This window comes from Hyposmocoma kahamanoa, unplaced genomic scaffold (genome assembly GCF_003589595.1).
Source record: "Hyposmocoma kahamanoa isolate Upper Pololo Valley unplaced genomic scaffold, ASM358959v1 103, whole genome shotgun sequence".
Classification (NCBI taxonomy): domain Eukaryota; kingdom Metazoa; phylum Arthropoda; class Insecta; order Lepidoptera; family Cosmopterigidae; genus Hyposmocoma; species Hyposmocoma kahamanoa.
The window spans coordinates 5,146,837-5,166,546 of NW_020653344.1; the positions used below are offsets into that span (position 1 = coordinate 5,146,837).

The window sequence follows — 19,710 nt, forward strand, 5'->3', positions numbered from 1 at the left end:
ATATAGACATCCTTTAAAAATTAAAAAAGTTATAGTTTCAGATTGATGGTTTTTGTACCTTAGATAATAAAACCTTCCTTAAACTAACAATACGTGCAACTACAAAATCTGTATAGCGTCCGAAAGAAGATTTTGCTTTAGTGAAAGTTTTATTAAATACAAAATGGTCTGTATATAGGGTACGTTATATTTTTCTACCAATCGTATTAATGTAACGAAGTTATTCCTGTTGTTTGCGCTACTTAATTAACAGTCAGAACAATTTTAGAATTTACGTCACGAGCGAATCGATTAAAGTCACATTGCTATCAACTCTTGATAGTTCCGCCCACAGCCTCGTTCTCGGGGTAGAAGGCTATAAGGGCAACTGCGGCGTTGAAACGCTCACTCGCGTCTCTTCTCGCCTCCCGAGCACTCGGGGTGGCGCGGGCATCTCCATACAACAACACGACCGCGCGCGTACGTATTATTTTTTAAAGCCTGAAATCCAGAGTAAAGAATTTTATTCTTTTTAAGACGAATAAGGTACATAATTTTAGTTTTTTCATTTACAAAACGCGATGTCGATTTAATTCAAATTTCGATGTTCGATCTTTGAATTGTGTTTTGGTGTGTGAATTTTATTTGTGGGTCGAGTGTCGACAATCTTCGGGAGCGGTAATGTTGTTTGTCTTGTTGCTTGTCGATCATTCTGCGTTTTTTTGCCATTATCACCCTAGTCACGTTTCAACTTTCATCGTCGATGGGGATGGTAGATTATATGTCTTTAATTCTCGATATTGACAGATACGTGATACGTAAACAGATGGATGGAAATCCATTACCGGATTCAGATTGGGAATATATTCGCAGTGTGTCCTTTAATTTCGATATGCAGCACACAGAGAAAATGTTGATAGCGTTAGGCATAACAAAATTGTTATTTACTGTGAATCTAATTGTGGTGTGAAGGGCGCGGTGCTTTGCAGATTCTAAGCTGCCGTCTGCCTCACATTGACGTTGTTTACTAAAATATTAGTACATTTATATTATAGATATTATCATTATTGCATTTTTTAAATTGGAAATGAAAACATTTTTTCCGCTCTAAATTGCGTATATTTATTTGTTCACGCGAATCAGCGTTTCTGGGTCTTTACAAGTCCTATTGTCACGGCTGGTTTATTTGATAAAACAAATACACACGATCACAGTCAACCGTGACCATGGGACCTGTAAAGGACCCGAAACATCGGTTTGTTTGAAAAAACATATATACGCGATTTAGATCCGGAAAAATTACATTTCATAAATATACGAGATTTTTATTCGAACAAATAGTAGCATTTTCTTATGCCAAAGTATCAGACTAAATTTTGTGCTTATTTCCTCACGTTTTGTCTGTTAATGCCTCGTAAGGCGTTTAAGTTTACTTAAACTTTTACTTTATCTGTATTTTAACCGTTAATAATCTAGAATATATTTAATCAAACGTGAAACTTGTGGGAATAATCGGACAGAACAGACAGGAATCGTAAATCAAAAATAAAAAAAAGTAGTCCTGTCTACAGAACAGTAGGGAATAGCGGGTGATTACTTTGCCTCTGTAATTTCGGAATTATTGTAATAAGTATTTAAATTCTAATAATCTGTATTTTAGAAATAAGCAAATTACACTCGAAATGGTCACACTAATTAAACTTTTCTTTTCATGCGTAAGATAAATTCTCATGTGAAGACATTTGTGAATATTTTATCAGTTACAATATTTATTTCAAATATTGTAAGATCAAGACAATCTGCTAGAGCTAAACGGATCTCTACCGTGGATTTTTGTTATCCCAGTACGCTAAATCGAAAAAAAATGTTTCCCTATAGTTTTCAACCTCGTTAAATTGCAGATTTTGAATATCAACCGGAATGTTTTTTTACGCACCAAATGCACCGCCCAGTTTTATTACGCATTGTTTTTTATTTTATATTTATGACGTATAACTAACTAGCAAAACAAAGGTGAATACATATTCAGAAGAAAATATTCCGCTATTTCAGGATGATTATCCACTGTACACATATATATTACTTGAAGTTTTGGTAAATATACTTCGCCTATCACTTACTACCTTAGTTAATAAGTTATTTGGTATCCAGTTTTAATTTATATACATGACAATTTATCGGTCGATTGAGTATTGAGTGATTGTAATCATCTAGATATACCTATGTCGATCAAGCAGTGTTACATAATATATGCAATCCAATTACGACAGCTGATGAAGCTGCTGGAGTTGCTAATTGCACTACTCCCAATACATTTACTAATCTGATTTTATTTTTTTATTTATTGTATTACGTATGCATTTCACTGTAACATCTGTGCACATCGTATCGTCATAACCTTGGAACTCGTCCACCGTACTTTAGCCTTGTTAACATTGATATTTAATCAGAAAAAGCCGTGGTAGTCTAATGATTTGACCTATCGCCCCTCAAGTTTGAGTTTTTCGGAATTTATCTGCGAAATTTAATTTGAAATTTACCAACCCTAATCCTCAAAAAAGGTGTGAAGTCCCCAAACCCACATTAGGCCAGCGTAGCATAGGTTCCCAATCTTTTTGGATCACCGCCCACTTAGGCAAGATAAAACAAATTATAAGGAAAAAAATTATATATTTGTAGTATAGTTTATTGTATAGATAATTCAGGTTTTTTTTTTCAAAAACGGTAGCACTCCCCGGAGAGCATCAACTCCTCTCAATTGCTTCCGAGATCCCTACCTAAGGCTAACCTAACCTAACCTTAGGACTCGTTAGCGCCCACTGGGGGGCCACTTTGGGAAAACTATGGACTAAACCCTCCATTTAGAGGAGACCCGTGTCCTGCAGTGTGACGAAGGGCTAATGATGACGATAAATTATGGGTTGATGATGATGATGATCATCATCATTCACATCCTGATTTCATCCACATTAGTATAGGCCTCCCGAAATTTGTGCGATCCACCACGATTCTGTGCTAGCCTCATCCATTGACGCCCCGCGACGCGTACTATGTCGTCGACCCACTTAGCAACTGGGCAGCTTCTTTTGCCCATTCTCAGCCACAATTGACTTCTATCCACCTGTCATCGCCTACCCCCACACTCAACGCACACACTCAATATAGAACCCCATTTGAGTTCCATGATTTTGGACTTTTGTCTGCCGTCGGATGATGATGGTAATGATGTGTAAATCACTGGAACAAATAAACGAATTTGTGATTTATTGTAATAAAATAATAATAATAATAACGCACACGCTCAACATTAGCCCCGCACTAGGGAAACACAGACATATTGTTGACGAAAATTGCAAGTTGGAATAAGAATAGACGATAAGTGAACTGAAATTTTAGCTAATCGGACAAAATGTAAATAGTAATCTTTTTGGTGTCGGATGACGTTAAAACCACCTACCTTTAATCTTTTTATATTCGACTCCTCGTGCGAGATAGCGGATGACGTCACCGCTATCACAATCAGTCACCAGTAGACACCAACACGACACAAAACAGTCTGTAATAAAAATGACGGATGAATTAGAAGAAGTGCCCACAAATTACACCCAAAGTTAAAGAATAGATTTGCGACTACAACCAGCTATTAGTAAGCGCAAATGGAAGGACAGATATGCGATTTCTACGGTACCACTCCATCAAATGCCGTCGAGTAATTTTTTATCATGCTCTGACATTGATGAATTGATTGTTAGAAGAAGTGGTTTTAACTGCAGGTACGTGATCCTTCCTGACGCGTTCGACAAAATAATGGACTACACTGCTGGCGTGTTTCCTGTACACTACAATCTGGGGCTATTCTAGGATAGATTGAATAGGCATTTACTAGACAAGCCCGTAATATGGTCGGCCACTTATACTAGACAGTATAGTATGATGTACATACAGTATTCTTTGTTATTTATTATCATAGTATGTTTTATGTATTGTCGATGTAGACAACAAACAACGTTGACACAAACCTTAGTGCAGGAAATGAAACTATTTTTCCGTATTTAAATAGTCAACCGTGACCATGGTATCTGTGAAGGGCCTGAAACTTTGATTTTTTTTAATTCAATTGACGGGACGATCAAGTCGTGCGCCAGATGGTAAGCTACACGCCTGTCCATAACAGTTGCAGTGCCACTCAGAGCTTTAAATCGCAAAGATCTGAGGGGTACTGCCACTGCGCCCATCACCCGGAGATTTAGTTGACAAGTTCCTTGTACCTGTAATTTCACCAGCACCCTTACCCTTCTAAGCCGGAACGCAGTAATGCTAACATTACTGCTTGGCGGCAGAAATAGGCAACATGGCAGTAGTTCTCTGCACGAACTCTTAGCTCTACCGCTGCTATTGCTGCTATAGTTCAAGTCCCATATCGGGTCGAAAAAGTTTTTCTATGTGTTCGGTCTTTTTATTAATAATCAACATTTCCTGTAATTTCTTTTTTTGGTTTTTTGCTAACGACAATAGCGAAGAGGACAACAACCATTAATTGTATATTAATTTTATTAAATATCAACCGTCAACAGTCAACAGTCAACCGTGACCATGGGACCTGTAAAGGGCCCGAAACTTCGGTTTGTTTGAAAAAACAAATATACGCGATTTAAATCCGGAAAAATAGTTTCATTTCCTATATCAATATCATTTTACTACCATGATATTCAATTATTTATGATATTTAATATTTTTGTGAAATTATTCCACTAGTTTGTTATAATGATCGATCAGTAAGAAAAATTCCTTCGATGCAGCTGGATTCGAACCAGCGTCTTCAGCATACCGTGCGTTACGCTCTCTCAATTCAGAATATTCCGAGTTAAATGTTGATTCGTACTCGGATACGATATCGTTATTCAACAGCGTTTACGGAGCTAGCCGGTGAAATAGATTATAAAAAAAATGAAATCCTTTTATACACATTTTTAAGACATTAAAGGTAGGCCTTTAAAGTCTTAAAAATGTTTGGTAAACTTTCATTCGATAATAATTGTATTCTGAATATCGTTTGTAGCCTTTGTCGGTCGAGAAGTTCGAATAATCGTACGGGTGTGACGTCATTTCGATTCGGTTTCGAATACGACAGTTTGACGTTCGATCCGGGTGTTGTGAATGAAAATGAAAAGAAATAGTACGATATCAAATCGAATTGGTCGACAACTGAGTTATCGTAAGATTCTGAATCGACCCTCTGGAGATCGTAACAATTTTTCTATGTGCTTCTTGTAGACCTTAAGTTTTTCACTATTAATTTCTAGCTACACAATGGTAAAGTTACGCGTTAAAAAAACCCGGTAAATCGATTTTATTATTTACAAAGGTTATTATGATTGTTATTTGACTTTCAAACACTCTCTTTGGTTTAAAACTCTTAAATCACATAAAAGTTTAATCACATACGCGCAATTTAATCACGTCACGAACAGGAATGACTTTAAAAAATACTTATAATGTATTGTAAGCCGTCTCTTTTAGGGTGATGCTAGACGAGCTTAGACTTGTGAGTCGCGTTTTTTTAGTCACGTAATTTGTACTGCATTCGATTTCATATAAAAGTTACACCACATGATGACGATGCTTCATGACGCAAAGTGAGTTGACTGCCGACTCACAAGCGTAATTACGATTGAATTTCGGTCATATTGTGTGACGTGCTCGTAAGGGTGGAGGAAAAGATGAGGGAAACATTTATTGGCATATTAGGTAGTATTTTATAAATATAGATGTTCGCGTAAACTTTCATATAGTGTTATTGAGTAAATGTACCCAGTATCTTTTTCTAATATCATCTGCTATTGCTTCAAAAACGTAAGCTATTTTTATAATTTAAAAAAAAGGAGGTTCTCAATTCGTTTGCGTTTTTGTGTGTATATATTACCCGTTTACTCAATGTGCGTTCTAAAAGTAACTGAAAGTACGTTCACCTGGTGTTCCAACCCAATTTCAGTCAAATGCAAACTACGCAATTCAAAAAACGCAACTCACAACTCATATGATTACGCTAGTCTGGTCTTAGCCTATGACGTAATTGCGCGCGGTTTTCAGCAACTTATTTTTCAATATATTTTAATAGCCTTGTGCTGTTGGTTCATGCCAAACGGCGCCCTACGGGATCTCCAATTTCTGTTTAGTAAAAGCTAAAAGTTTTGCGGCGTCTTGTTTCGAAAGAAGTAAATTTCGGGCTTCATTATTGGTTCATAGTGCCTAGTTTGCTATGCGAGCAGCGTCGCATTGAAATCGGATTATCCAGGCGCGTTGTGGCGAATTAACGATGCTGGACGGTAATCCTCTTAAGAATATCATTCTGTAGTTCAACACAGCTGCATGAAGCCAAAGAAGGGAAGCGGTAGAGCTCCTTGTGAAAGAGTTCGACCAAAAAAGTACTGCCACTATTTCTGCCACAAAACAGTAATGTGAGCAAGTTTCGGTTTTGAAGGGTAAGGGTGCTGGTGAAATTACAGGCACATGGGACTTGTCAACGTCTCTATTACGTCAACGTCTTGTAAATGTCTCAGGGTGGCGGGCGCAATGTCAGTGCCCCTGAGATCTTTGTGATGTAAAGCTCTAAGGGTACGAAGTCTGGAAAAAATCTGTAATGGGTTTTGTAAATAGACTTACAATTTGAGATTTTTTAATTGTAAAGGTTGTTGATTTCTTTTATACATCTATACAGCATGCTAACAAATGACGTATTGATACCTTTGAAGCCAATTACTTACCTCATCATAGTTTTTCGAAAACTTTAAGAAAACAAGTTAATTGCTAAACTATGGATTAATCGCCCAACTATTCGTTCAGATCCCGAACTTTGAGTTTCCGATGCGACACGTTATTCACCGTTTCCTTATCTGAACTAAATAAGTTAGTATAAATTAGTAAACATACCCAGTTAACATCAATACTTGGCAATTAAAACTTCTTAAATTTTATCTTTTGAAACATTCTAATCACCACTTGCCATTTCACTATTGAATTGAAAAAGAATATAAAAAATTATTAATACAAAGATTCGAACCAACACCTTCAGCATACCACGGTTGACGCTCTCCTCCACTGAGCTATGACAAACAAGCAGACCTTATGATTTTTGTTTTGTGTTGTAGATGTTTGTGTTTGCTTTTTAATGACTTTTTTGCTGTAGCGGTTTCCGTGAGAAATGTATGAAAGTTTTTTCTTCACTCAATAAATTTAATATATTACAAAGAATGTCAATGTCTAGTTTGGTTCATTTATGTATTTCTCAAATATGATACTTCAGAGCATGTCAAAGTATAATAAAACATATTGAGGAAATGAAACTATTTTTCCGGATTTAAATCGCGTATATTTGTTTTTTCAAGCAAACCAACGTTTCGGGCCCTTTACAGGTCCCATGGTCACGGTTGACTGTTGTTCTATAAAGGGCTCGAAACTGGTTTGTTTTATTTGAAAAAACAAATATACGCGATTTAAATCAGGAAAAATAGTTTAATTTCCTATGTGAAAAAATATATATAATCTATTTATATTATAATATATATAAAACCTGAGAACTCGATAAATTATATGAATTATATTAAATTTTATGAGGATTTTACTATCTTGGTATTCATAATTATATTTGTGCATAAGTATGGTGCCTCGTCCTTTTGGTCACTTTGGGGGAAAAATAGCTGGTTGGAATCCAGGCAAATCGGAGGATTTTGGTTTTGTATTTATTCGATCTTTGTGCCAACACGTTCGGTGTGTGTGTGTGTGTGTGTTTTTTTTTTCACCGGAGTTACGACAATTTGTTCAAATGGTGATGGCTTTGACCATTGTTTGAGCGATGCAATTCAAATAATGGCTTACTTCACATCGTGACTTGCGTGCCCTAACACCTGCACGCTTGAGGATTGAATGGCGGCTACTAGGGACGCGCTCGACATGGTTCATTTCTGGGTCACAATAGTATAGTGTATGACATCGATACGAGAAGAAGTCTGCCCTCCTTGTCATACTATGATGCATTTGCATTTCTATAACTTTCGAGATATTGGCGTCTACAGTTTCATTGGCACCTAAAAAAATGTCAATTACACTGATTTTGTTTAACAATGAAACTGAAACTATATAAGACATTAAAAAATCAATTAGAGGGGGTTATACATCTCGTTTCGCTGATCCCAGATATGTTAATAAACAAAGCCTTGACCAGGAGCACGGCAATAAAATAGGATACATCGGTCCACAAATAATTATTTCATAGTTAAGTCAAAAGGAAAAGGCTGTAACAAGAATGAAGAAGGTATATAAAATAACAGGTACAACGCTACAAAACACTCCCTACTTAAATACTAAAAACGTGAGACCTCGAAAGAGCCGAGTTACACAGCATTACTAGGTTAGATTAGCATTAGAATTGGCACGTGATTTAGGTTGGGAACTAGTAAAAGGATTAAAATTAGACGCAATTAAAAACTAAAGGAGCACTGCTCGCTACAGCGATTGAGCAGGCACTGACGACGGAACGTAACAAAATGAGAATCGCGAGGCAAAGGAATTAAAAAACGATTCAAAATTTGAAAACAAGTGACCAGGAATCAAAGAAAAGGGGATAAAAAGGTGGAATGACGATGAAAGGAGGTCACATCATCACAAGATTAGTTATAATTTTAAGGAGGATATTATTATAAGCCCTTACAGGGGAGGGCATTAATATGGTCCTCTAAGGAACTCAGAGTTATCAGCACAGAAATTTGGAGGGAGCTACATCGACATGGGTTACGATATCTAATTTAGATAATGAGTAAATGTATGAAAATTTTAAAATAAACCAACAGCGATCTATGAATAATTGAGCAATTATTCCGTTCTTCGTACCAAGGTCGTTGGGGACATGTCCATTAATCAACTTACATCTAAACACTTGTGTATGTATACACGTGGACCGTAAATAAAAGGACCAGGCTAATTCTCATTTCCCACTGGAGTTTTGATAAAAAAAAGAATTTATCGAGTGGAAATTAGGGTTGAAGGATAGGGTACGTATTTTTGTATTTGTTACGCAAATTACTTTTGTTACGCGGTGTCAGCGTTATAAAATTTTATTGGGTTGTTTTGTGAAACAAAGCAAATGAAGTAATGTGCCGTGAAATTCTCTTTCCGTCCTTACCAATCAACAAAAATGCAATATGATCGCTTAGGGCGGTGATAGCTCAGTGAGAGAATTGTTCTCAATGGAAAGGTTGGCAGTTTAAATCCCTTTGGCGGCATGTACATATGATTTTAAAATCTATCTTTGCTGAGACCGTTGTATTGATTGTGTGTGTGAAAGTTAATTAACGGCGAATTCAAAAAGTTTTCTTTTAATGATCAACTAAAACTAGTTAAGAAGAGGCGGTGTATACCCGTCCTGCAGTTATCTCAAACTAAAGGCAATGTAACGCGTCAATTCCACAGTTTTTATTACAAATTGTTTAGTTGACTGACTGGTTGTTTGAACACTGAATAGATTGTTTTGTTTTCCTTGTATCGCAAACTCTCCAAGTGTTTGGAATGATCACGGTTACATGGATTTAAAAGGCTTTTATACTTATGGCTATAAAGCAAAAAAGTCTGAAAAACGTTGTAATATTATATAACAGTGTAATTTATGCAGTAACACGCTTTATTTACGTAAATGGACTTGCTATTAGCCACTACCCCTAGCCTTGGAGCAAAAGTAGGATCTACGATGGGATGATCTCGTCCAGAAGATGCCTATTCAGTCGCATTTTAGAGATACTCGGGTTGTATGCGCTCGGAAACACAGTTGCAGGCAGGGAATTCCCTGCCGCGACTGTGCGCATAATAAAAGATGACGAAAAGCGCTTAGTAAGCTGAAGGGACACAGTGGCGGTGAGTTATGTGCCAGACGCCCGAGACAACAGCGAAGAGATCCGGTGTAAGCGAGAGGCGATGGTCACCCGGTTGAACCTGAGTCTGAAAGCTGCTTCCGACTGGGGAGATGCTAACAGGGTCAGGTTTAATGCGGCTAAAACACAGGCGTGTCTTTTCTCATCAAAACGGAGTCCCCTACACCTTACTCCGACTTTCCGAGGTGTATCCGTGCCGATAAGGGACCACCTTGAGCTACTTGGTCTGGACTTATCATCCAGCCTCAACTTTGGGCGATACATCGAGTGCTTGGCAAAAACTGCTGCCAGAAAACTAGGCATACTTTTCAAGGTCAGGCGGTACTTCACACCTGAACAGCTTTTAAATCTGTATAAAGCACAAGTTCGATCCTGTATGGAGTACTGCTGCCACCTTTGGGACGGCTCTGCCCAATACCAGTTAGCTGCCTTGGACTCGGTGGAGCGTAAAGCAAAGAGACTTATTAACAATAATCCTCTTGTGGAGTCGAAGCTCCAAAATCTCGATCATCGCAGAAAAGTAGCCTGCTTGTCGGTTTTCTATCGGATACATTTCGGGGAGTGTGCGCAGGAACTTTTCAATTTGGTTCCGCCCTCACCGTTCCTCCTTCGGTCGACTAGAAGGTCCGGAGCACTCCATTCTTATGTCGTTGATATTCCACCTATTCGCACTAAGCGCTTTGCCTCCTCCTTTCTGATGCGTACGGCAAAGGAATGGAATGCTCTACCGGCATCTGTATTTCCCGAAAAGTACAATTTGGGGCTATTCAAGGCTAGAGTGAATAGGCATTTTTTAGGCAAACGCGTCCCATCGTCGGTCACGTCATCGTCGCTTAACATCAGGTGAGATTGTGGCCAAGCGTGTGTCTATTATATATTTAAAAAAAAAAAAAAAAAAAAAAAAAGGGAATATCGACCAAGTAAGGAAGATATCCCGCCGTACGTCTGGATGTCAGATACTAAAAGGGGGCGGGCGGGATGAGTTGATGGAGCTTATGGGCACACTCACCGAAATATATTCTGTAGAAAAGCGACAGACAGGCAACTTTGCGGTCGTGGGCTAAACTATGAAGTTTTCATTCGAGTTTATCATCGCCAATAAGTCTCCTGGCTCCGTATTCCACCGAATAAAGAGCCTCAAGTTGATATTTCGCTGATCCATGACACATCCCCTTTTAATACCTTCCTAGCTTTTTGTGCATACCCCAACTAAAAACCTCGTGCACGCCATTGGGGCACGCCGCTAACTGCCTCCGTGGCCGAACGGTTACCATGCCGGACTGCCACGCAGAGGTCCTAGGTTCGATTCCCGGGCCGGGAGAAATATTTGTATGGCCTACATTTATTTCTCTCGTGAGTTTGGGTGTAATTTGTGTTTGTCTATGTATGTGTCCATGGCACCCGCGACACAGGGTTTCCCTAGTGCGGGGCTATGTTGAGTGTGTGCGTTATTATTGGGGGTCAGGCTTACAGTATCTGCTGTACATATGCGAATATTTAGCAACAATACCTCTTCCTAACGGTGAAGTGATGAAACCTGCTGTTAATCACAACCTTTGGAAAACGTCTGAAGTCTTGAACCCGCATTGAGCTAGCGCGAAACCTAAACCCTCTCATTATTATAAATTAAAACTAAGCATTAGAAGAACATAACATTTTTCTAAGAGTACTTAAATATTGTATAAATAATCAAATATAAAAACTAATAATAAAAACAATGATTGTACACGTATTATATTAATTATTCCTCAAAAAACTTTTGTAGGCTATAAATAACTTTTGTTTTTATGAAATGTGCTTTAACGTGTTTGGTAAATAAATTATTTTGTAGTTGGGATGAAATTTTTTTGGGGAATCTCCAAATTTTTGGCATGACAAAATTTTCAATTTTAAGTGCAATTACAAATTGTCCTGTGGCCTTACCATGAAGTGCATATTCTTCATGTAGCGCTGTCTTACAATGATTCGTCTTAGGCCTAAACCGAATGGTAATAAGTGTTCATGATAAGACCACAGGACAATTTGTAATTGCAATTAAAATTGAAAATTTTGCCATGCCAAAAATTTCGAGATTCCCCAAAGAAATTTCATCCTAACCACAAAATAATTTACTGTGCTGTACATTACTTTGCTATAATTTTCAATACAAAGATCGAACACTAAGAATAATAGAAACTAAGAAACAAATAAGGATCTTCTTCTGTGACGCTTGATGTGTTATTGACTGTACAATGGACTAATTAATGATGATCATAATAAAGATAATAATAAGGCAGCATAAACACGTTTGGTATTACGTAATTTGATCTTAATTCAAAAAGTTTTCGTATGGTTGAAATTTACTCAGCATTTTAATGTAAAGGGTTCGTTATTTTCCTAGAATTATCCTTTTAATGTAATATTATATTACGAAATATTTGCGTATAGTTGTACAATTTTGTAAACTATTTTTAATTTAACTGGAACCAGAAAATCACTTCCCTATAGTACGAAACATAATTGGTTGTCCAAAATACAAACAAAGAAATGTCATTGTCAAGGTGTGAATGTCAGGTGTGCTAAACCTTCTATTTTTAGCGGAATTGGAAAAGGATTTTTTTCTCATTTTCTACAACTTTAATTATCTATTATAAAACACACAATAATTTAACAAACGCACTCTGGAAATAAAAACAATGGAGTTCGAGAAACGAAATACTATTGACATTTATGACATGACAAAATAGCGGCACAAAAAATGTTTTTGATCTCGATTGTGTTACCAGTTACCAGTTATAAAACTATTTGTGACCTTAAAAATAGTCTTTTATTATAGTTATTGTATAATATGGAATTAAGTAAAAAATATATGTTGCAAATGAAAATGAAATTGTTCTAAATTTTATCAGGTTACTGCTTGAAAATAAAGTAAATAACGTTAACTGTCGTCAAAAATAGGAAACTACTATTTAAAATATAGTTTTTTGCTCGGTTGTTCCTGTTGTTTACATTTTGGATATCTAATATTGGTTTTAGTTTGGTACTGCCCGAGTTAATTGGTTTTTGTAGTTTTTATTTGTATTTTTTTTTATTTTTGAGACGTCTTGAGTTTTTATATTGTTTTTGTTAATTGTGTTCATATATAATTAGTTGCACAATTAGATATTATGTCAGTTACATTTAATTTATTTATTTCACACAAACTCACATCATTACAGTAATTTACCAAAGCACCGCGGGTGACACAGTGAGTGCTACAGGGGTTGCCAGCAGGTGGTGATTAAATTAAACCAAGTTAGCAAAGGCACGAACAGGTGCATCAGTTGCGACACCAATTCTGGATATTACGAGTCTCCTCGCAAGATGCTACCAGCCGCAGTCATTAGTCATAAGTACGCCCAATTACGTCTTACTTCTGGATAATTAAATCTTAAGACAGCAAAGAAAAAAATTAGTACGATACAAAAATGGGCAAATTTTTTGTACAAGAATTCAGGAAATGTAAAAGACGTCTTTTACATTTTCACCAAAAGCAGGCGTAATTTAACATTCCAAACAACTGAAGCTGTCTGAAAGTTACTCTTGATTAGAGCGGTGTAAAGAAATTTGATGACTTTAATATCATAAAAAAATCGAGAACATTTGGGATAACGTACCCTAACCTTTGATTGCAATTATGGCAGTTAACGCTTTCATCTAGTGATAGTTGAAACACGTATCGAAAAAAACTATTAAATCTTTAGTAGACTGGATACGGAGAAAGAGAATTCAGTATCTAGGAGGTATTTGGCATTTAGATGATTTACGCCAAAAGTTATCACTCAACAATATTCAGTACGAAGAGAAGCCTACTGATCCGGTTGATGTCTTTCTAAAGCAATTCACAATCTGAAGATTACTGAATGCCATTAATCAGTTTTAGGTCGTCGGGACGTCATAATACCGAATAGTAATGGGCCCAAAATGTAACCTTAGCTGACTCCAGAACGGAAGTAAAAAGTTTCTAAAACAGGGGATTCGCGTTGTACATATTGTGATCCGTCACATAATATGTAGCGGGTAAGGAACCTAAGCAGTTTGGATGAAAGCCGATGCTACACATCTTGCTTAAAAGCACGTCGTTATTTACACGGTTAAAACCCTTTCTAATGTTAAAGTACAATACATCAACTTGTATCCCCTTATAATTAGAAATGGAATCAACTAGGGTTAACAGATTGGTTCCGACTGATCTTGTCGATCTAAAACAATGTTTAGAGTCACAGAGATAGGGTTTAATTTGGGGGACTACAAAACTATTCGCTATAGATTTAAACAACTTGGCAATCGCAGAGAATGGCTATTGGCCGATAATTTTATATTCTGATTGAATCGGTCGCTTGGAAAAAGGACGCAACCGTGTAACCCTACATTGATAGGGGTGCTCCCCAATACGATTTAAGCCATTATTTACGTCCCTTTAATATGAACGCAGGAAAACTATTCCAGCTTGTGGGGTTTTGACGCTTTCTATACTGGTTTTGGTATCTTGGAGTGATATTTTGTCAATATGCACACAGTTAGCAGTACTTGTATTTCGGAATATTTTTTTCATGGTCAGGGAGAGGTTTGCGGGTCAAGAATAAATTGGAAAAGAAACCTAAGAAGGCCTGCGCAGCTTCACAAACTTCATAAACCGTAGGTAAACACAGTTTCTTAAACTTTAAATTTCTCATAATGTTAACAGAAGGAACGGGGTTGGCAAGTTATTTTGGTTTGAATGCTGAGAATGTAGCGGTCGTAAGCGAGCTAAGTTTACTGTTTTTATATCCGCCCTGAGACTAGAAAAATTTGCATATTCAGTACGTTTCCACCGAGATTAGCTTTCTGCTTAATGTATCTAATTAGGTGCAGTGAACCAGACGGGATAACCTCTGGAAGGGTTACTAGATTTTATTTTCTTAGGTATACATATACATGTGTCGAAAATATCGCATATCAGCCGATAATTTTTTTTTTCCATAGCGTAGATATCGCGAGTTTTGAGAACTTCTTCCCATGACATTTTTGGCTTTATAATCCTCTCGGGAAGAGTGTAGTCATCCAAGATAGGATCCATACGTCTATGAATTTTGTTGATGGGTTTTGGGGATGTTATCTATAGGCTATGGGTTGCATTACTTTTAGATTGCATTTGTTCAATAACTATAGGATATTCCATTAACAACGGCTTCCGTGACTTAGTGGTTAGCAAAGTGGATGATAGATAAGGGGTTCTGGGTTTAATTCCAGGGTAGGACCAATTTGGGAAATGAACTTTCCTAAATTTGTTCTGATCTGGGTGTTCTGGGTAGGAATTAATTTCGTTGCTCAGATCTTTGAGTTCGATACCAGGTCAATAGTTTGGTTTTCTGGCACATAATTTCTTTATTCGTATTACATTATTATAAATATCATGAAGCTTTGGTAACTTATCAGTGAATTAGGTGCTGAAGGCGTATGTAAGCAACAGTTAGTGGTATCTAAATTGAACATACTGTTAGTTAGTAACTAGATACTGACTGCTCTGACCTAAATGCGGTGGCAGCGGGCCGATAGTAGCTTTCTCGTGGTATACATTTGATGTTCTGCAACTAGGTTCTATGATATTTATTTATATATATTTAAACCAAATAATTATCAAAATATCTGATGCAGACAGCTGGACGAACATTTATTAAGTACTACCAAATCATATGTATTGCAGCAATTATACATTCAACGTATGGTATTACATCTCGTATACCTAAATGACAATTACTGTGTACATGGCATTGACTATAAAAGGGTTAATAAAATATATTACAGTAAATTTAAAGTAAAGCTAGTAAGTCGGTGTTAATTTAATTGCATCGTCACTTGTTTGCAATTTCCTGCAGGACAAGGTCATAGATAAACTGCAGTTTATCGTAATGCTTTTGTAGTATGTCTAGAATCTCATTATTCAACAAAATTTATTCATTCAAAAACTAAATACAATTCCATTCATTTGAAAAGTAAATTAATTACAAAATTATGTCAATCTGCAACATAGGCTGCGTCAAGAAGACACAAATATAAATCATCAACAGGCTTCGTCACATAAAAAATAATAATGCAATTCGCCAGACTTAGCCATTTTTATCCAATTAGTACAGTGAAAAAGGACCGCTCTGAACCTTAAGTCGGTTCAAACGTCCCCGTAACACTGGCAGCATTGTTGCGCTGAATGGACAATGAATTTGTTACACCAAGTAAATTCCAGAAGGTGGATCACGGCCTCTATCTCTAAGCCGATGACCCAACTCCCTAATGAATAATAAAATAACTATAAGCTTATATTAATTAATAATTACTTATAGTTTGGGTTTAAGTGTGAACAATTTTAGTTTTTTTTTACAAAAGTATTTCTCATGTCGTGGTACACATCTTGCTCCTATGGTATCATTGCAATTGTTGAAAAAATTGGTTTGACAGGGGGGAAGAGGAGATACAAACAAACAAACAACAACAAACAAACAAATACACAAAGCGTTTTGTTATTTTGTTTCTTGGATATTTGTATGAAACTTGTGCAGAAAACACATGACATGACAAAATAATAGAGCTTCTGCTTAACCTAGAGTAAGCTAGTAAGCAGCAATAGAGCTTAAGGGAGAGAGAGAGGCAGTCTTTGCGATTTACAAGCTTGAGTGGCACTGCAACTGTTATGGATATAAAGACGTGTTCGTACCGTCACTATTTAAATTATAAAAAAATCCATTAAAGGAACACCTAAAGAATAATTTCGATTCGACAATCCGCTTTATATATATATATATATATATATATATATATATATATTTATATATATATATATATATATATAAAATCAACAAACTCTAAAACAATCGCAATAACATCAACGTTCCTTTAAAAGGTTTTAAACTTAAACAGCAACGCGGCTACGCCGTAGCACATTCGTAGCACAGTCCGCGTTTCGCTTGTGACTATCACTACAGACTTTTCTACGTATATTTATTATTATTATTACCTTATTTCTATCTCCCAGGAGTGTCATTTATCGGAATTCAATATTCTACACTTTTTATTGACTTACACAATTCGATTTATGATTGCTTAGAAAGGGTCACATACAACACAAGAACTTCTAATCTTAATGTTACTTTTAGGAAAGTTTATTTGAAACTCGCTTGAGTCTTAATTGAGTAACTTAAATGAGATATTGCGTTACGTAGACATTAGAAATCTTTTAGAAACAGTCAAAAGTTTCTTTAAAACGATTTCGATTATTGAAGATCATTTCTTATTGGAATTGTTTTAAAATAAAATGCTTCACCAGAATTTATATGTTGTACAAAATTCTTTATGGAGGTTTTTTCATACATCCCCCTTTTATGTAGTTTAAATATATAAATAACGTATATACTTAAATAACGCACACACTCATAACCCCACACTAGGGAAACCCTGTATCGCAGGTGCCATGGATACACATAGACAACCACAAATTGGATCCAAACTCTCGAGAGAAATAAATGTAGGCCATACAAATATTTCTCTTGGCCCGGGAATCAAATCCGTGGCCTCTGGGTGGCAGTCCAGCATGGTAACCGTTCGGCCACAGACGTGTCACTTTTGTTAACTTTGTCGTAAAATTAAAAAAAAAAAAATTTAGCTTAATTTCGATTTTTTTTTCAACAAAACTTGTACTCAACTTTCCAGTCGACGTTAATGCTTCATGCCTATTCTTATTTATTAAAATATAAACGTCACTATTTTATAAACTCAGTTTATGTTTTTTCCGCTAAATGTGCCGTGTGTGATATGTCAGTGAGTTATTGAGAAACCAAACATATCAAGGTCCATTAAATATGGCGACATTAATTTTTCAAACTAACAGCTGTTAGTTTGTTATCTGTAATAAAAATCCGATTGTAGGCGAGTCTGAATCATGACAACAACTATCAATAACTAGCAACAATCTATGTGCTAACGTACATATGTATATTTGTTATGTGGCGACTCATGAACGCACATGGTGTTGGAGATATATTTCTTTCATTTCGACCACATCAGTGACATATATTGGCAAAGATGACGATCGGACCCTGTCATAAATATTCCAATCGAATAAAATTTATCGGTTCCGGTTCTCTGACCCAAAAATATACCAAATGCAAATTGTAATCTGTGGTAGCCTAATGGTTTGACCTATCGTCTCCCACGCAGAGGTTGTGGGTTCAAAACCGGGCTAACACCTGTGTGTGAAATTTAAATTGAAATTTAAGTAAAGGTTCCCCGCACTAGGGAAACCTTGTATCGCAGGTGCCATGGACACACACATAGATAACCACAAATTACACCCAAACTCACGAGAGAAATAAATGTAGGCCATACAAATATTTCTCCCGGCCCGGGAATCGAACCTGCGACCTCTGTGTGTCAGTCCGGCATGGAAACCGTTCGGCCTGAGAGGAGACCTGTACCTAGCAGTAGGACCTACGAGTAAGTATGACATGATGTTCGTCTTATCCATGTTCATTTTAAAACCGACTCGTTCGGAGGTAATAATTGAGGTCATCCAGCATTATACCGAGGTCCTCTATGGTCTTGGTCTTGACCCTAGTCGCAGCCATGACACTCATAAATATGATGTTTATCATTAATTGTAAGTAGGTTTCCTACCACGATATGATTTCTTTTTATTTTCCCGATATTTTAGTTACACACTCCATGGCCACGAGTCGACTGGAGCGGCAGAGGACAGCTTTAAGAACAGACATTGTCTGTCTAACCTCTTTCGCTGTCGACGACTACATTCATCTCGATTATTTGTGGCGTTACCATTGTTACTAACTTTGTTTTCCGAGAAACTACACTCAGTAATTATTGATAACATTATGTAACAAATTTTCAAAAAAGTTTTGCTTCGACTTTGACAGTATTGGTTTATATTTCATTGGGCAGTTAGTTCAGAGAAGGGGAGTGGCAAGTTTAAATGGCGAAATATTGCAATTCATTAGGTTCGTAGATGATATAGATGCTTTAGCTGAAAACGCTCAACAGTTGCAAGAACTAATATCGAACACGGATGTAGTGTTTACAGAATTTGGACTGAAGATTAATATTAATAAAACAAAATTACTCACCAGTTGTAAAACTCCAAAACCCTATACTGTTAAACCAATCATAAAACTAAACAACAAACCATTGGATGAAATAACTAACTTTAGATATTTAGGCAGTTTGATAACCAGTAATTCCAGGTGTACTTCGGATATAGTTTCACGAATCGTAACGACTAAAAAGGCTTTCCACAGTAAAAAACATGTATTAATAGCAAAAATTTCAAAAAAGGCCAGGAAACAATTGATTAAAAAAGTATAGTATAGTATTTGGAGTGTTGCATTGTATGGCAGAGAGACGTGGACAATGACACAGAGAGACAGAGAACGACTGGAGGCATTTCAGATGAGGTGCTGAAGAAGAATGGAGGGAACCAGTTGTACGGATAGAAAGACCAATGAGGAGGTGTTAAGAATAGTGAATGAAAGGAGAAGCTTATTAAAGACAATAGAGAACCGAAGGGGGAAAATGTTTGGTCGTCTGATGCATCACGACAGATTTCTTAGAAACATAATAGAAGGGAAGATCGAAGGAAAGAAAGGCAAAGGAAGACCGAATTGAAGTTATTTAGATCAGATAAACGAAAGAGTTAATGTCGTGTCGCATCAGGAAATCAAGGATATAGCGCTAAATAGAGATGATTGGCGATTACTCCACCAACAAGAGCCTGGCTCTTAAATTAGAAGAAGAAAGAAGGGCAAAGGAA

At 36.7% G+C, this 19,710-nt stretch overlaps 1 protein-coding gene across 1 annotated transcript in view; it reads left to right on the plus strand.

The window, feature by feature from the left end:
* The first annotated feature begins 370 nt into the window (after positions 1-370).
* Positions 371-19,710, plus strand: part of LOC113238166 (U8-agatoxin-Ao1a-like) — a 131,358-nt gene continuing 112,018 nt past the window's right edge. The window contains exon 1 of the mRNA XM_026474928.1: positions 371-459. The gene's annotated coding sequence lies outside the window, so the exon portion shown is untranslated. The remainder of the gene's footprint in view (positions 460-19,710) is intronic.